Source organism: Phalacrocorax carbo, chromosome 24 (genome assembly GCF_963921805.1).
Source record: "Phalacrocorax carbo chromosome 24, bPhaCar2.1, whole genome shotgun sequence".
In the NCBI taxonomy this organism is placed as follows: Eukaryota; Metazoa; Chordata; class Aves; order Suliformes; family Phalacrocoracidae; genus Phalacrocorax; species Phalacrocorax carbo.
In genome coordinates, this window is record NC_087536.1 from 5,989,701 (window position 1) to 6,005,950 (window position 16,250).

Sequence of the window (16,250 nt, forward strand, 5' to 3'; positions counted from 1 at the left end):
AGAATATTTATCTGAAAAGGTTACAGTCATGTGGCCAGTGAATCCAAGGTAGGATCAACTCTCTAGCAAAGTAATGAAGTAATAAAGAGTAATCTTCAACCTCTACTTGCCTACATTTAGGTCAGGGATAAAGATCTCTTTTGGGGCTCCATACATGCTCTAGAAGTCTGGAAGGAAATTGCAAAGCTCAAGGTGACCACCCTGCCAGCGGCTCTCCCTAGTCCAGCCCACCCACCCCAGCCTCCTCACCCTCAGCACTGCTGGGACAGAAGTTGTCTGCTCTTAAATCCTCTCCCAGCCCCCAGATACATATCTCCTTCCCTGTAAGAAATGTGATCGAAAGTAATAAACCCTTGGAAGAGAGGATGTGCAAGTAACACAACCCCTCTGTGCCCGTTCCAGTAGCGTCCGCCAGAAAGTTAAAGCCTCGTCACTTGGCTGTATTGATTCACTGCTGGAGGGGGCCACTTGAGTTTTGGCAATGCTGAGATATTTTCCATTAAAAGAAAGAAAAAGAAGAAAAAAAAAGAGGAGGAAATAACAGGCACCAGACTCATTGTCCGACAGCTGTAAAACCTGCAGAGCCTCAATTTGTGAGGAAGCAGACCTTGTCCAGAGGGAGAAAGACAGCTGCTTGCTTTGTTGCAAACTTGCAGTGTTTATTATTACTTAGCGGGGAGACTCTGAATTGCTCGTGGACACATTTTGCCTGTCATCCACTGTCTTGTTAATGTCAGAAGCAGCCTGGGATAGGTTTGAGTTGCTACAGCGCGGGGGGGCGGGGGGGAATCAAAGAAAAAACAGCTGAAAAAACAGTAAGTTACTGGCAAAATATGCTGTGAAATCCTGATGCTTTCTGTCTAACTATTCACTTCAGCTTGTCACATCTTGTTAGCAGAGCAGGCTGGGGCACAGTCCAAACCTTCTTGAAGCTGGTGGGAGGTTTGCTGTTGACCTGATACTCATTGTGTTTCAACACTCGGAAAGACGTCAAATGGAACTACCCACACCCCCCGGAAGGGAGCACAGCTGAGACATTCACGATCCCCATTAGCAAGGAGTCTGAGCTACTTGCACTTTTTAAAGGCTAAGATGAAGGTCACATCTATCTTGCATAGCAAAGCGATCTTCAAAACAGAGCCAATCAACACTAGAAACCAGTAGCTCAAAAGCAGAGGGCTGGGAGCATGGTGCAGGTCCATTTGGATGGCTCTGCTGTGTAACCAGCCACCACATCTGCAGAGTGCGGCTCAAACCCACGGGTGCAAAGCCACCCGCTCCCAGAGCTGACTGCTGATCAGTCTGCGCGACACCTCTGACTCTAGAAGCTCAGATTTTACTCTTGCAAATCCAAAATCCTTAGGGAAATCTGCTTTGGAGAGGAAAGGAATTATATCTGCGTCAGGGTGGAAACTGGGACCAGGTCCCTAGCAAATTCACACTGGCTTCAGGGAGGCGGGGACCTGTCTGTGATTATTTCTCGAGTGTTCTCGGACCAAGAACTAATCATTACCAACATGGACACGCAGCCACGGTGTCTCTTTGAGGCCTGTGGCTGCTGTTAACACAATGCATTTCTATTCACTGTCTCTCCGGTACTAAGAACCCCAGCAGCCCAGCTATGATTTCTAAAGCAGCAAGAACAGCTTAGGAGCTCAGATATAAAGTCAGTGAGAGTTGGGTGCCTAATTCCTTTCAACCTTCTTTCTAATTCCTAGCCTTAGGGCTTTGAGGAAGTGGCTGGTTTGATTTGATGAAGAAAAAAGCTGCTCCATTAGCAGGTCTGATGTTTGAGAGGTTTCTTTCAGCCTGTGATGAATCCCAGCACCCTCCATCAGGCCACACTTGCTGCTAGATCCTATTTTCCCTTCAGTGACATTATGTCTTAAACAGGCTTTCACTGTAATAACATTTGCAGTAATGAAATCACCCGGCTGTACGGTCTTCTTTTAACAGCAAAAATATCTGAGTTGGCTACAAAGGGAGATTTAAATGTCACAGAGAATGTTCTGTATGTGTCCATCAGAAGATAAGGTTTCTCTTTGTTGATGAACCATGAACGGAGACGCAATGGTGACTGCTGGGGGCTCGGAGCACAAAGGCTCACCGCAGCTCCTTGAATAGGGAATGAGGAGGCTGGGGGGCGGAGCGGGAATGGGGCAAGGGAGAGACAGCTAATACAGAAAGCTTTTAAAATCCCATACTGGCTATAGGGCTCCTAAAGATGTAACAATGGCGAGGCACTAAATTTGCAAGTGAAATGAATCAAAATCAGCTCCTCTCTTTCCTTCTGAGTTCAGAGTTTGCTCTCTAATGGCAGCTGGCTGTACGGGATCTCTAAACTGGGCGAGCACTGATGCTCTAGATCCCAGCAATGGGGCTCTAGAAAGCTTGTAGAGGCCTTGGCAAGTCAACAGTCAAGGGATATTAACTTTAATATCCAAAGATCCAGGAAAGTGGCACGGCTCGAGTCCACATTCGGCCTTCCCGGCACTCCCTACCCGCGGCGGCCAGCTGCCTTTCACAGCCGCGGCAAGGGAGATGTGCCTCTAGTGCCCATTCTGAACAAAGCGGGGACCCAGACAGCCTGGATCTCTAGCAGGACACCTTAACCGCCCTCCTGCCTTGGCTATACGAGAGTGATCCAGCTACAATCTTTGCGTTGCCTATGCAAGTTAACAAGCAGGATGCCCCTGAAGCCCATGGCTCAGCACCAGCATGAAACCAGCCCAACCGAGACCAGAATCCACATGTGAACTTCATATCTGCATAGGAACCTTTAGCTCATTACGAAATGCAAAGATGTCAGCAGGGGAGAATAATTACACTGGGTCAACCCAAAATGAACAATTTAAGTTAACAAACTGCAACAAAATGTTTTGCCATTTCTAAATCGCTCATTTTCTTAGAACAAATGCAGGCACATGGGCTCTCCCCAGCAGACAGAAATTCTGATTTTCATTGCATGCACTCAAGATTACGTGGGCCTGATTTGCTTCAGCTGATTAGACCCCAAACTGATGTTTCAAATTAGATTGCCAGGAATAGTCCTCCCTTTGAAAACGTGGCTGCTTGATTTCATAGGATGGGAATTCTTTCTTGCTTATGCCCAGGAAAGCTCTCGATTGATTGATTTATTCCAATAAAAAGCTAAAAATTCCCAGTTGCATCAAAACCAGTTGTGAAACTCTCAACATATTAAAGACAGGGTTTTACCAGTACACTTAGTTGTGCCTCAGGGTTGGGTTGTTTTGTGGGTTTGTTTTTTTTTTTTTCTTTTTGAGAAACAGCTCTGTCAATGACTTGAAGAGTTACATTAGAAACCATTACGTTTTGCTGCTGGCTCTTAATGGCAACATGGCTTGTACCTCCAGCTTGGCTTTCCATCTGCTACCAGCAGAGACAGTAATGTTACAGTCAACATGGAAAGTACTCATGTCCCAGGGAGAGGATAGTAATAACGAAAGAAGGAAAACAAAGCTGATGATTTACCCTGAGAAAGGGCAGATCATATCATCCAATATGCCCTACAGCACAGCTATGAAAAAAATAACCTTTCATCGCAGGAATGTTTGGTGCAATGGGAAGAGGGACCAATTTTCTACCTCTGTTTTTTTGCACAAATGTTAATTTTAGCAAAAGAAGTAAAGGTCATGAAGGACAAAAGATTGGGAGGGGGTAAAAAACAAACCTCCTCCTCCCTCCCCAAAGACCTGACAGTCTGAGCTGCTTTGCCTAATAGAAACAGGCAGCAAAGAACATTTTGGCTTTAATAATTCTAATTATTCCACAGTATTGTGAAATAAATTAGAAATCCAAATGAAATCAGTGTCCCATGGCACTAGGAAATGTACAGACACAGAATGCAGGTATCTAAATCTATCCTGAGTTCTGTCTTGCATAGACAAAACAGAAAATAATGGGAAAAAAAGCTCAGAAACAGGAGAGAAAATTAAAGCACATACTTCTGCACAGTGACTGCTGCAAAGTCATGCAGGGAGCTGAAGCAAAACCAGCCCTGAACCTAAGCTTCCTGCACAGCACTCCCACGGCACAGCTTTCCTTTTCCTAACTTTTCTGTAACCAATGAGGATGTTTGTCCCTCTGCCCTTCTCCTGAGGGATACGCAGCTGTGGTTCCTTGGCCTGGAAGTTACAGCAACTATCAGTCCCTCGGGAACGGAGTGCCTTCAGAGCTGGGAAATGCCAAGGGATCGGACACTTAACAGGCTGTGAAATCCATGAAGATTTAATGCAACCCCAGGGGCGTCTGTGGGGCTTCCTTGGAGACACTGTCCCAAGGGAAGCTTCTGACTGTAAGCAGAGAAGAAAGTCGCTTTTATTTACAGTAAGGGAGCAGAAAATCCCCAGCCCTTATGATAAGGCCCAGCTTTAACCCTGGGCACAGCATTCAAAGATCCAGAAGTCTTTAACGGTTGTTCATGAAACAGGTGAGCAGGGAGACAATTCATACAGCCGCATATGAGAGCTACAGACCAAAACCAGGCTTTCTCATAGAGGCAGCTATTTATCAGTATCCTCATCCATCTTGCTGAAGGATGAAAGGCCAAATAAATGACCCTGCTACTGGCCGCTATTATTCCAGTGCTGCACAGAGGAAGGCAAATACCTTGAGAGAACCTGGCTGAGCCTGGGAGGCCAGAGCCTGCCTTGCATAAAGCACTGGGACTAATGGGATATGACAGCAGGTAAACAAGTGTGTCCAGGTGAGGCCATCCTGGTGAGGGGAGTCACTGCTGCGCAGCGGCTCTCGGATGATTGATACTGCCCAGAGGTAGAAAGTGGTATGAAGCTCCTCCTCTGACTCCACGATGGGTTTCTCACCAACAACAGCGCTGGCCTGGCCTCAATGGGCTGTTATCTCCCCACACAGGCCTGGTGCTTGAGCAAAAGCCATTCCTCTCTGTTATCCTCAGTGGAATAACAATGCAGAATTAGTGGCATCTGTTTGACCGTGGTCATCCCTGTTCTGCCAAGGGGTACTTTTACCCTCCGCTGGCCAGCCCTCCTTTCACAGCCAGTCCTGGAGCTATGGCAGAAATCCAAAGAGCAGCCATCAATGCAGGACCTGCCTTTATCGTCTCCACACACCTGGCAGGTATTAATGGAAATATTCGCACACCTGAGGTCGACGGTGCTTTAGCAAGGGAGGATGAACCACCTGCAGCAGGTGTTCAAACAAATGCCCGCGGGTAAGAGGGATAACAGCAAGTGCTGCCATCCCCATCATTAAAATATAGAGAGCTTGACAGAGAGACACTAAAGGAAAAATCCACAAAGATCATTTGCAAGGTCCTAAGTCTTACCAGCTGACTCACAAAAGGAAACTTATCTCGCTCCTGAGTCACTGCCTGAAGGACCCCTGCTCTGTTAAACTGCCTTTCCTGAATATGCACAAACAGCTGCCCGGAGCTGTGTTGATTGCACTCCGTTAGATGGTCCCAGTGTGCTTTGGGCAGTACCAGTCAAGCATTGCAAACTTCATCTGTCTTCACGTTTCTTGCTGTCAGTGATTTACAGTGTCACACAGAAGCTCGAGGCAGAGCAGGAAATTAAAGCAGATTTCCCAGTGTGACCCCCTTCTTTGAATCCCTCCTCACCTCACCAGTGGGCTTATGCAAACTCACAGGGGTAAAGCTCAGCCTGTGTGGCAGGGCTTGCATGCCACTGCATGCCTAAAGGAGAACTGGAGCAGTATCTAAAGGCTTGGCTGCATCTGTATGACAATTGGCTTTTGTATTTGCGGGATCACGTTCTTGAGCTGTGGGCTGCACATGTACAGTGGGAGATAGCGCCTGCCCCGAAGAATCCCAATGTAAGTAGCCAAGGAAGCATAGAAAGGAAACATTTCGGTTTTACAGGTAGGGAACTGAGGCAGGACGAGATTAGCTGATTTGCACCATTTGCACGAGAAATTTGACACAATTCAGGAAGAAAGCAAGCCCTCCTAAGCCAAAGCGCTTCCCTACCATGACATCCTTGTCAGTCACCTGGACACCTGACTGCAAGCATCTGCCATGGCAGCACAGCCCAGCATTTCAGGGGCTTCCTCTGCTCTCTAACACAGGGTTTAAGATCTGCAGCTCCGCATCTTGCGGTCCCTTTCTTGGCTTTACTGCCGTCATACACTGACAGATACTTTATGAGCCTGGGGACCCAGCTCCTTCTGTTCTCTTCAAAATCACTTTGCTGAGCAAATGGAGGAAAGGGGTGAGCGGAGCCGGTGCATCTCCCACACAAGGCTGGGCTCTTTTGGACTGAATCTTTTGTTCTTTTCCCTCACTGCTTCGGCTGGTTTTGGCGATCTTTCTTCATAAGTTTCCCAAAAGTGACAAGGGCAATTTATTATGCGCACACAAGGCCTTGGGAATCTCCTGGAGACATATCATTCCTGCTATTATCCTCCTCACATGAGGAGCCGTTGTTCTTGTCAAGCTCGCTCGCTTCCTTGCTTGCAAAGAGAAGAAAGGATGCTGGGGATTTTTCATTAATCATTTTTACGCCGAGAGCTGCAGCTCCCGTCTGCATTCTGATCACTTCTGATCTCTGCCACCATTTTTCATGGTAGCACTTATGAGGATTGTTTTATGCTGCTGGTTCGAGGTGCGTTAATGACCAACCATTCAGTGTCCAGAGCAAAGCCTTAAATTTAATGTACACTCCAGTGGGGAAAATCTATTACAGCTATACATTTTCTTTCTTGCTATTCTTCTTCAAGGAAGGTGCCAGTTTCAAAGAGTGGGGGGAGTGAAAGGGAAAGGCTGGTAGGAGGAGTTTGGTTTATGGTGAAAAGGAAGGAGAATCAAGCAGAGGTTTCTGCCCTTGAACTAGGGCTTGGAGCTGTCGTGGTTGAAAACTGGAAGATCCAGTCAAGGAACGGACAAGTGGGAAGGGAGAAGATTGCCAGAACATAATGCTTTCAACTGATGGGAGCTGAGCATGCCCTAATTTCTGGTCCATGAGGTAAAGCTGCTCCTGACAGTGTCTCTGAGGCTTATCTCTGACAGACTGCTTTTCTTGTGCGTTGGGACAGTACCAAGCGCAGAGCACTTCCATCACAGCCACGACCTCTTCACACAGATCTCTCAGTGTGACGGAGCCAGTCTGCAAGGTCACACAAGCTGAGGCAGAATTAGCTTGGTCCTGCTCTTGTTCTCATTTCTTCACCTCCCTGAGCATTCCCAGTTTCTAACAACCGCACTTATGAGTCCAATAGGTGATTATTAATAGTGACAAAAACATCTAACTACTTCTGTCACCTGAGCTCCAAGTCCTTTAGAAAGGCAGCAGGACCAAGCATCATTCTCCCATTTCCTCTCCAGAGGATGGTGAAAATGTGCTGTGTCTAAAAATAACACTAAAACTGGACCTTGATTCAAGTCCTTTCCTTCTGCTGTGCCTCTGGACTCCTCCCAGCTACTGTCTATTTTGTGTGCTAATTTTGTGCTGGCTCTCTCTGCAGCAGAACATCAGAGCCTGATCCTGGCTTCCGCGATCAATGCCCCTTCCTTAATGTGCAAGTACTGGCACCTCTGTCCATGCAGAATTAATCTCAAATGTAATCTTGTCTTTTTACACAAGGGTCAGGAACTGGCTCCTACTCTCTGTGTGCGTGACTGAATACACACTGCATTGTAATTCAGACCCTTTCACATCTCATTTTAATACAAAAAGCATAAAACAGAGGAGCAAGAGATTGGAAAAGACCTTCTGGAACCATGAAGTTCAGCTCTTTGAGATAAAACCTCATTCGTGCCCCACCAAATTACCTCTTAAAAGTGTTAGGCTTCCTCTCCTGCAGCCCTTAGTCCAGGATCAGTCTTTCCAATGCGTAGAAATCTAATTTCTAGCATAAGTTTACTCACAGTGAGGTTGTTCTTACAGTAATAGTGTCCTTTAACTTAAACAGCAACTTCAATACTAACATTAACAATAATAATACTTAATTACGAGCCTAGAAGGGCTGTTGTTGGAACCAAAAATAACCCTGGCAAGCTCAATGTATTCAAGCTGCAGGATAGTAATAAATAACATCTTAGGTCCATCGAGAGTAAAATGGCGTGTCCCAGTCAGAGGGTCCAGGAGGGAGGAGAGGTGCTGCGATGAGGGGAGAGTGGCAGGGCAGGCTCCTAGGGCACTGCTCAGTGCAGGTGCGGTTGGACAAAGACAAATGCAAGGAGGAAAGAAGAAAACCTTATTCCCCTTGTGTGGAGCAATTTACAGGCAGCTGCTTGGTCCCCGGGGACCAGGCGCAGAGTGGGAGAGAGAAAGATGTTCTTGCTGCCTTTCAGGCTGGACCTACATCAAACTCGTTAATGTCAATAGGAGGGAAATTGAACTGAGCTTTGTTGTAACCCTAATGAATCCTTTGCTGGTTACAGTAAATGTATTCTTTTGATTTCTCTTTCTCCCCCCATCTTGTTTCATGTGGGCTTTTTTTTTCCCCCTTTTTATTTAATGTTCCTTTTCTGGCAGCTTCTTCTTTTTATTTCTCTCCAATTTAAAACACAGATAAAAAGCTGTGGTTGATTCCAATTAAATAGCCCTTTTGGGATTACTAAAACACACACACTCACACACACACACAAAAAGACCCCCTCTTTGATTGTTTCCACGGCAACGTATTTAAATATCTCATTCACAGTGTCCAAGTGAAGAGCTGAAGGATTTGGAGAAGCTCTTTCTTTTTCTGCTCACTTACCTCCCTCCTCCCCCAAATTACTCACGCTATAGCTGTAACTGGTGTGAAACACATATTGCACTCGCCAAGCTTTAGCTAGAACACAGAATATATCAGGAATATGTATACATACTCCTGGAATTCCAGAGAAGGAGGAGAGTTATGCCAATAATATAAGCCTTGCAATAATGCAGAGCTATTGTAATTACCTAGGAATGGTGGGAACGATAGGAAAGTATTGTGTAGCAACAGGACAGGACAAATTCTGCCATTCACCAAAACAGCGTATCTACAAAGTAACTCCGCTGGGAATCGTAGGGCTCTGTTGGCATGGAGGTGGTTAAGAAAGAAGTGAAAAGGGGCTTATTTTGGATGACGCAGTTAACAGGAAACAATGGCAAACTATAAGTGAGGGAACTAATCTTTGGAGATCTGTCTTTCCCCACCGCAGACATAGGACCCAGTTTCCCACTTACTCCTCTCGCACTGTAACACAGATCTGTACCTGTGAGCTTTCTGTGGGGTTATTTCCAGGACACTCTGGTGGGACCAAGTCCACAGCAGCTGTCCCAGTGAAAATAAGTTCCCAATTTGGCAAGATGTAGTCAGGACACCTTTCTGAAGGCCTGCCTCTTCCCTTGTCAGTGGGCAAAAGGCAAGTTCCAAGTCCTGATTCTGCCCTCGCTTCCCTTGCACATCCCACTAAAACCAGTGAGAATCTAAAGGAGACAACTGGGCCTTCAAACATAGATTTGGGGAGATAAAGGATGTTTCGCCCTCCTTTTCAGCATGGAGGTCTTTGAGTTGAACACAGACCCTTACTGAGAATAGTAACCTAGTCACTGGAAAGGCTCAGTCCGTCAAATTCCTGTGCTGAGCTTTCCAGCACAGTCTCAGCAGTCACTGGAAGAGCTGATTCAGAAATGTCCATTAGCGCCAGAAGTTCACTCTTTCTCTGCCCAGAAAGTTCTTATGGAACACAAAACTGCAGTGACTTTTCTGCCTGAAGAATTTCCCGTGTCTTGTCACATATTTCTGTAGGATGTGCTTGTATTTTCCCTTCCTCTGTTGGCTCAGCAGCCTGCTCTGTGTGTGCATGCCGGGCAGTCTGCCCTCCTCCTCCAGGGCAAATACCCCAAGACTGCAGTTTGTACGCAGGGCTAAGCTGGGACCTGAATGTTCATTCCCCATGAAAAAGTTTGCCTATGAGTGGTCTCCGTCAGCTTCTTTCACAAAGTGTTGGAGGGGCTGGATGGACTGCGGCTGGTATGGTTTTAGCTGTTCACAGCTCCCAACTTCTTCAGGGTGGGAAGCAAAGCCGAGACCTTTCTGCAGCTGTGAGCAGGGTCATGTACCCCTGAGGTGGCTGCAGTCCTGTGGGAGTTTGCGTAGTTGCATGTTGATACCTGTAATAAGGTATGTCTACGTTAGTGCGTGTATCTGGTGGCTCTTAGATATGCAGGGGGCCGTGGGGACACATCGGCTCCAGCTCCAGCGCTGCCAGGTGAAGAGAGGTAACACCACACCTTGCAGGCGTCCAAGTGTGTTCACAGCCGTGACTTGCACATGTCGCAGATCCATGTACACGTGTGTAGTGCTGGATCTGCAGTTTGCCTATGGACCCACTCATGAGCTATCTATAAACCCACTTTAAGGACAGACGCGAGCAGGCTGGGAGGAAACTGCAGCACCTGCTGTGCCCTTGACATTTCCCCCTTCCTTCTCCACTGAAGAAGCTGACTCCAGTGTGAACTGGTTGCTCTGCAGCTGTTAAATATTAGTTCTGCTTTAACAAAGGTGGTATTTTATCATTAAGTGTTCTGTCTCCACGGAGGGAAACAGCCCAAAAGCAAAAGTACACGAGTCAAATCATCATTGCAGTAATGATGGAGGACTCCTACAAGGCACTCATTTTACCTGCTGTTCTTTTCCTTTCTGTTGCTTTGTGTTCACTCACTTCTTCACTGCAAGACACACGGCTTCTGGCTGAGCTTTCCACACCCACACAATTGGCCGAATTTAAGGTATGAAAATGTATAATGCAGAGAGGCAGGTTTGTGTGTGGCCAATATGATTCCTGCTTGCTTTTGAGTGTTTCACACAGAAGACGTGGCCTCTGTCTGTCACTTATAAACTGTTTTTCTGTTGGAAACAAATAGTGCATGTAAACATGTAGTTTTCTTTTCAGAGGGAAAATATCTGACCCCTTTGGGTTTGGTCATGCAGACTGGCATTCGTTGAAACTCCAGGCCTGTGTTTCTTAATCTGTGAAGTTACAAAACAGTATGGGCTCTGGGGCGTCTCCAAAGAGCAGGGAAGGGAATAATGAACTTAGTGGACGTGTGGTCTGCTTGTTAAAAGAGCTCAGTATCCAGCATGAGCTCTTGAGTAACCTGGCCTCATACTTTCATTCCTTAAGGGAAGCAAAACAGCTCTGGATCTCTTTCTTTCCTGGGCTCCTTCCAAATCCTGCTGAAGTCAATGCATCAGAGCCCAGGACTCCTCCCAGCCGCTGCTGATTTAACACAGCATCCATCTGCAGTTCTCGTTTTTCCTTGTTCTTCTTGTCCTGGAAGCTTTGAGGCAAGAACAACCTTCAAACAGTTCTGGAAAGGCTGCTTAGAGATTAGGGCTTTGCAAAGCTCCTCATGAATTTTGGGGGGTGTAGTAATGTTGCCTGGTTTTGCTATGTTTTTGTGGGTCTCAGCTCTGATTTTTTCTTACAATTTTAGCAGCTGAATCACAGCAAAAACATCACAATTTCCATTTCTCTTAAAAGGAGAGGGGGAATGACAAAAGCTTGAAAACATGAAGCAAGAGCAACTTGAAGAATCTGAAACCAGAAGATGAAGATGCCACATGTATTATAGCATTGTTAAACTTGTGACTTTTTAAAAAGAGATCAAAGTATTTCTGGATGACCCTCCTAATTTCTCAATGCTTGGTAGACGCCATAGAGACTTGCTAAGCAGTTCACATTTGTAAATATTTTATTCCTGTGACTAAACCCCATGTGATTCAAGCACACATTGCTCCATGTTCTAGTACAAGGCCTGAATAATAAATGACCATGTTGGAAACTACCTGGCCAGAAAACAGAACAGAACAACTTCAGTGTCCATTTTCTGACTATGGGAGGTGAGGTGCTGGTGGGAGAGAGAAGGAAGACTCGTGGTTCATCACAGATTTACTCAGGGAACTCTGCAAAGACAGGCATTTAATGCGACTTTCACCTTCACCTGTTTTATTCATTGTTGGGCTGTCATCCCAGCAACATCTTTAACAAACGAAAAACCTCTGTGGAGTCAATAGTAATTATAGGAATTTATCACAATTGCCAATCAAGGTGTGTTGGAAAGACTCATCTTTCTTGTTTAAATTAGCTTTCACTGCACACAGACCACCAGTTGTCTTTAGAAAATCAATTGCAGGAAAATTACAGCTTTCATGGTGTTACATGACCTCAGCAGCCATCTTGCGGCTTAATTCCTCTCCTCAGACACTCGGGTGGCCTCATACAGCTGTTGTCTGGAGTAGAAGGGGACTACAGCTCTCAGCACAAAGCCTGAAATAATTCTCTATGCTTCTGAATGCAGTGAGGATATCAAACAAATGCAGGCTCACCTTGGCCAGTTTTGTAAAGGAATGTGAGAAGAGAAGGCCCTGGCCATGTTTACGCCTTGGTCTGATCTGCTGCTCCAAACCACGCTGGCATGAATTCTGCCTTTGGCTGTGACGACACAGCCACCATTTTCAATGGAGACAAAACTGATACACCTTAAGGCGAAATTCAGCTGCGTGTGTCGATGCACACGCTTCCTTCTAGATGATTAATGCACATTTCTAAGGACTTCATTCTCTGCTGATAATGCTGCCATGAGGAAGATGCTCAGCTGCTATATATCAGCCTGAGATCTGACTCGGTAGGAGAGTGAAGGTAAGCAATTCAGACCAATAAAGGGTTGATGATTTCACTCTGCTGATAAAGAGTCTATATTCCTGTCTCATCCAGAGTTATTCTGCCACCCACACACTCCTATTCCTAGGTTTTGGCCAAGTACATATGTCAGGGACTATATGAACCACAGACTGATACACTTGAGAAATGAAATTAGATCATAAAACTGCCCAGGGATTGCTGACTTCTTCCCTTGACCTAGCCGTGCATTTGGAAACAATTTATTGCTTGAGTTTTACATCTGAACATGCCTCTTTTTCTGAAGAACCCTGGCTTGTGCAGGCGTTCAGTGAGACTGGGACCACCTGTAGAGTAACATTAGAAGAAACCAACAGGGCCACATCAAACCATTCCCTGATCCTGTCTTACATTGCCATCTCAGATGAGTATCTGTTGCAATCAACAGGAATCTTTCCACAGTAGCTGTCATTGCCTTCAGTGGCTGTTAGGCACCTAAACAAATTTTAAAATTCTAGGCTTCAGTGATTTTTACATTGGCACAGCCTGTTAACTTTCAGTAGGGCTATTGCTATTACACATTGCTGGGGGGAAGCTAAGGAGGGATGTTACAGTTTACCTGTAAGGCCTTGGTCAGTTCTGGGACAGCTTATCCTGGGGTCTAACACACCAGCGGGGGTCATGCCTTCATTCCCTGGCACGGCTCCTTCTCCGCCTCGTCCTGTTCCCTGCTGCTGCTGCCAGCACCGCTCCTGCAGGGTACTCGTGCTCCCATGTTTACTGATTGGCTCTTGTCTGATTCTGACACCTATCCTGGAAAGGGAGTGATTAATTAATAGGGCTCATCATTTACAGGAGCTACATAAACAAATACTTTCCCCACACCTTTGCGTTTTCAGAGTGCAGTTTATCCTTCCAAGGTACCTAAGTGACAGCTGCTTGAAAGTCATACGAAGCCTGGCAGCTCAAACAGGAGGCTGCGCTGTGTCGACTATTGTGTTAACAGAAGTAAATGCACTTAACAATTTACCTTTCCCTGGCACAATACGGAGCCTGTCATTTGTGGAGGAGTGGTGGAGCTGTGAACACACTGGGGCATTATGAAAAAAATAACTTGGGCTCCAGCCCTGCTGACAAGAGTTGCTCAAGGGGAAGAAAAAAAAAAAAAGAGGGGAAGCTTAAGGATCAGGGAAGATACAGGGTAAAAAATAAAATGGAGTTCATGGAATAATCTCTCCTATGCCCGCTTGTCTGTTCCAGAGGATGAGCCACATCAGCTCTCATAAACTGTCACAACTGATGGAGTGATTTAAAATTGCAGTGGAGCAGTACAAAAGGAATTTAAAGAGCTGTGAATAATTACTGTTGTGGGTGGCTGCGGGCTGTGCAAGCAGTGACCTGCAGATGAGAGACAAGCTCTGCACTGCTGCTAGCACTGTAGCTACCAGCAAGGTTTCCTATTCTCCTGTCTGGAAGGGCGACTGCAGACAGGGACAGTCCCAGAGAAAATCTTAGCAGGGACTGTGTGCAGCACGCACAGAAATCATGTTCCTTTTATTTACTCCCACGCAAACTGGGAGTCACTCCACTGAGCCAGTGCTTGTGTATAAACCTGGCATCAATTTTGCACAGATGTGGTGATGTTATGGGTAAAAATGAGATGTTGGAGGTCTTTGGTTCCTGGCCCTACACCCAAAACACTAAATGAGGCACTGAGAGGTAAACCACCAGCTACGATGCCTGGGTTCACGACAGCAGTGAGGCATGCACATCGCACGCTACTTAGGGGTGCAATATCAAGCAGTAATGTCATCTCCTAGAGAGGATTTACCCAAGAATTGCAGCTACTTCCTTCCATTGACTGTAGGGGCAGTTCCATTAGCACTCTCTGTCCCAAACCATTCCCCATTAAATCCCAGTACATACTGAAGCCTTGAGAGGATACTGGATTTCAGCACAGCTCCACTGAGTTCTACTTTGATGCTTATGGGCAGTCACATGCATGGCCCTGTTAGCGGGGTGTCAGACCCGGACTGCTCTCCAGCACTGCCCTCCTACGCAATCCTGCAGCCTATTTGCTCCCTCAGCTTTAAAGCCCATAAGCTCGTACCTCATGCACTTTCACTATGTATGTATGAGACCTCGTACTGTAGGTCTTGTTCTCAGCCAGGTCCTGTAAACGCTATCGTACTATAAATACTACTAGAAATCTTGATGGTTTCTTCAAAGCCATATAAATACAGAGCATCCACAGGTCAGGCGTACAAAATTATGGGCTCTGTTGGGTGATTTCTTTCTCAGTTAATGAGGTATAAAGCAAAGAACTTCTTTAAAAGGGGTCTGATAGTTAAAGGAGCTTCACAGCAGCAAGGATCTGGAGGAACACTGTGACCTTGGACTACCTGCAACATTTCCTTGAGCTCACTTTGGTCCACAAACCAGCCCTTCAAGCCTCACCTCCTCCCAAAGCCTTCATTGCCTGTGACCTGTGAGCTGGTATCTCCTCATAATTAAAGTCAGCAGACCCATAATGTCCATTTTATAAACAATTTCCAGTTCAGCAGTGTGGAGGTGGGGACAGACACGTCGTATATCACTGGAGACAAAGAGGACTCCATATTTCCAAGTGGGGAAGGGAGTATCCAAGGGATGTGAAATTAAAAAGCCAGAACAGAAGGGGCTATCATTTAAATTCACGGGTTTCAATTTTGTGAGGTGCTTCTTAGCTGCTGCTAAATATGCTGAGAGGGGCTGAGAGATAAATGGGTCAAGCTTAGCCTTTGTCAGCATTCTTGCATCTCTAAATCTCCAGGATCCTTCCATTGCTGTAATTGTTTACTGGGTTCTTAGACATAGAGAGGCATTTCCTGCATAAAAAATAGCACCTCTCTTCTTCCTTCAGACAGTCTCTTTCTTTGGGCAATAGCCACTGAGGAAGAAAGTTTTCCCTACAGATAGATTAGATTTCCTCACCCTAAAATATCTGCCAATGAAGAGAAAGAGGAAGGGTAAGAGGAAGCTTTACGGAGGCTGCTGGGCACACCATGGCCTGACCCCCTCTAGTTCTTGGCTCATGCTGAGGAAAGGCTCTGCGGAGAAGAGATGCACTGACAGGTCTCCTCTTGTTCTCAGCACCTGCAAGACCCGGTCCACACTCGGCATCCCCAAGGCCAAGCACTGGAGCAGCCCGGGGGCGCTTACGCAGCATGCAGGCATGCAGCCAGCATTTGCGGTGGAATATTCAAGTGGCCTTGGCACGTGCCAAAGCCACGAGGCGAGCTGGTGCAGAACAGAGGAGAGACCACCATGCTCACTACTCACTCCAGCTCTAGAAAATCTGACTCCAGGCCGGGGCTAAGGCACAGCAGCCGTTGCCCACCCAGCACAACGGGCTTCGGGGCTGCACGAGGAGCTGTCTGGATGCAGCTGCCACATTTGTGCCCGTGGTCTGTGCACTGGGTTATTAGAGTTACTTTGAAAAAGTCATCAGCTGCCTATTGCTGATCACAGAGTATGAGAAGTTATTGGTTACGTATCACCGCCTGCTGTCTCTCCGCAGATTGCTGATTACTCTGATATGACACACGTAGGCTATGGCTGTGCGGGTGCCATGACAACCCCAACACCCTCACAG

General features: G+C 46.4%; 1 protein-coding gene across 1 annotated transcript in view; it reads right to left on the minus strand.

Moving 5' to 3' along the window:
• DUSP26 (dual specificity phosphatase 26) overlaps positions 1-16,250 on the minus strand; it is a 41,273-nt gene that overhangs the window by 8,348 nt on the left and 16,675 nt on the right. The window contains exon 3 of the mRNA XM_064472715.1: positions 13,236-13,429. The gene's annotated coding sequence lies outside the window, so the exon portion shown is untranslated. The remainder of the gene's footprint in view (positions 1-13,235; positions 13,430-16,250) is intronic.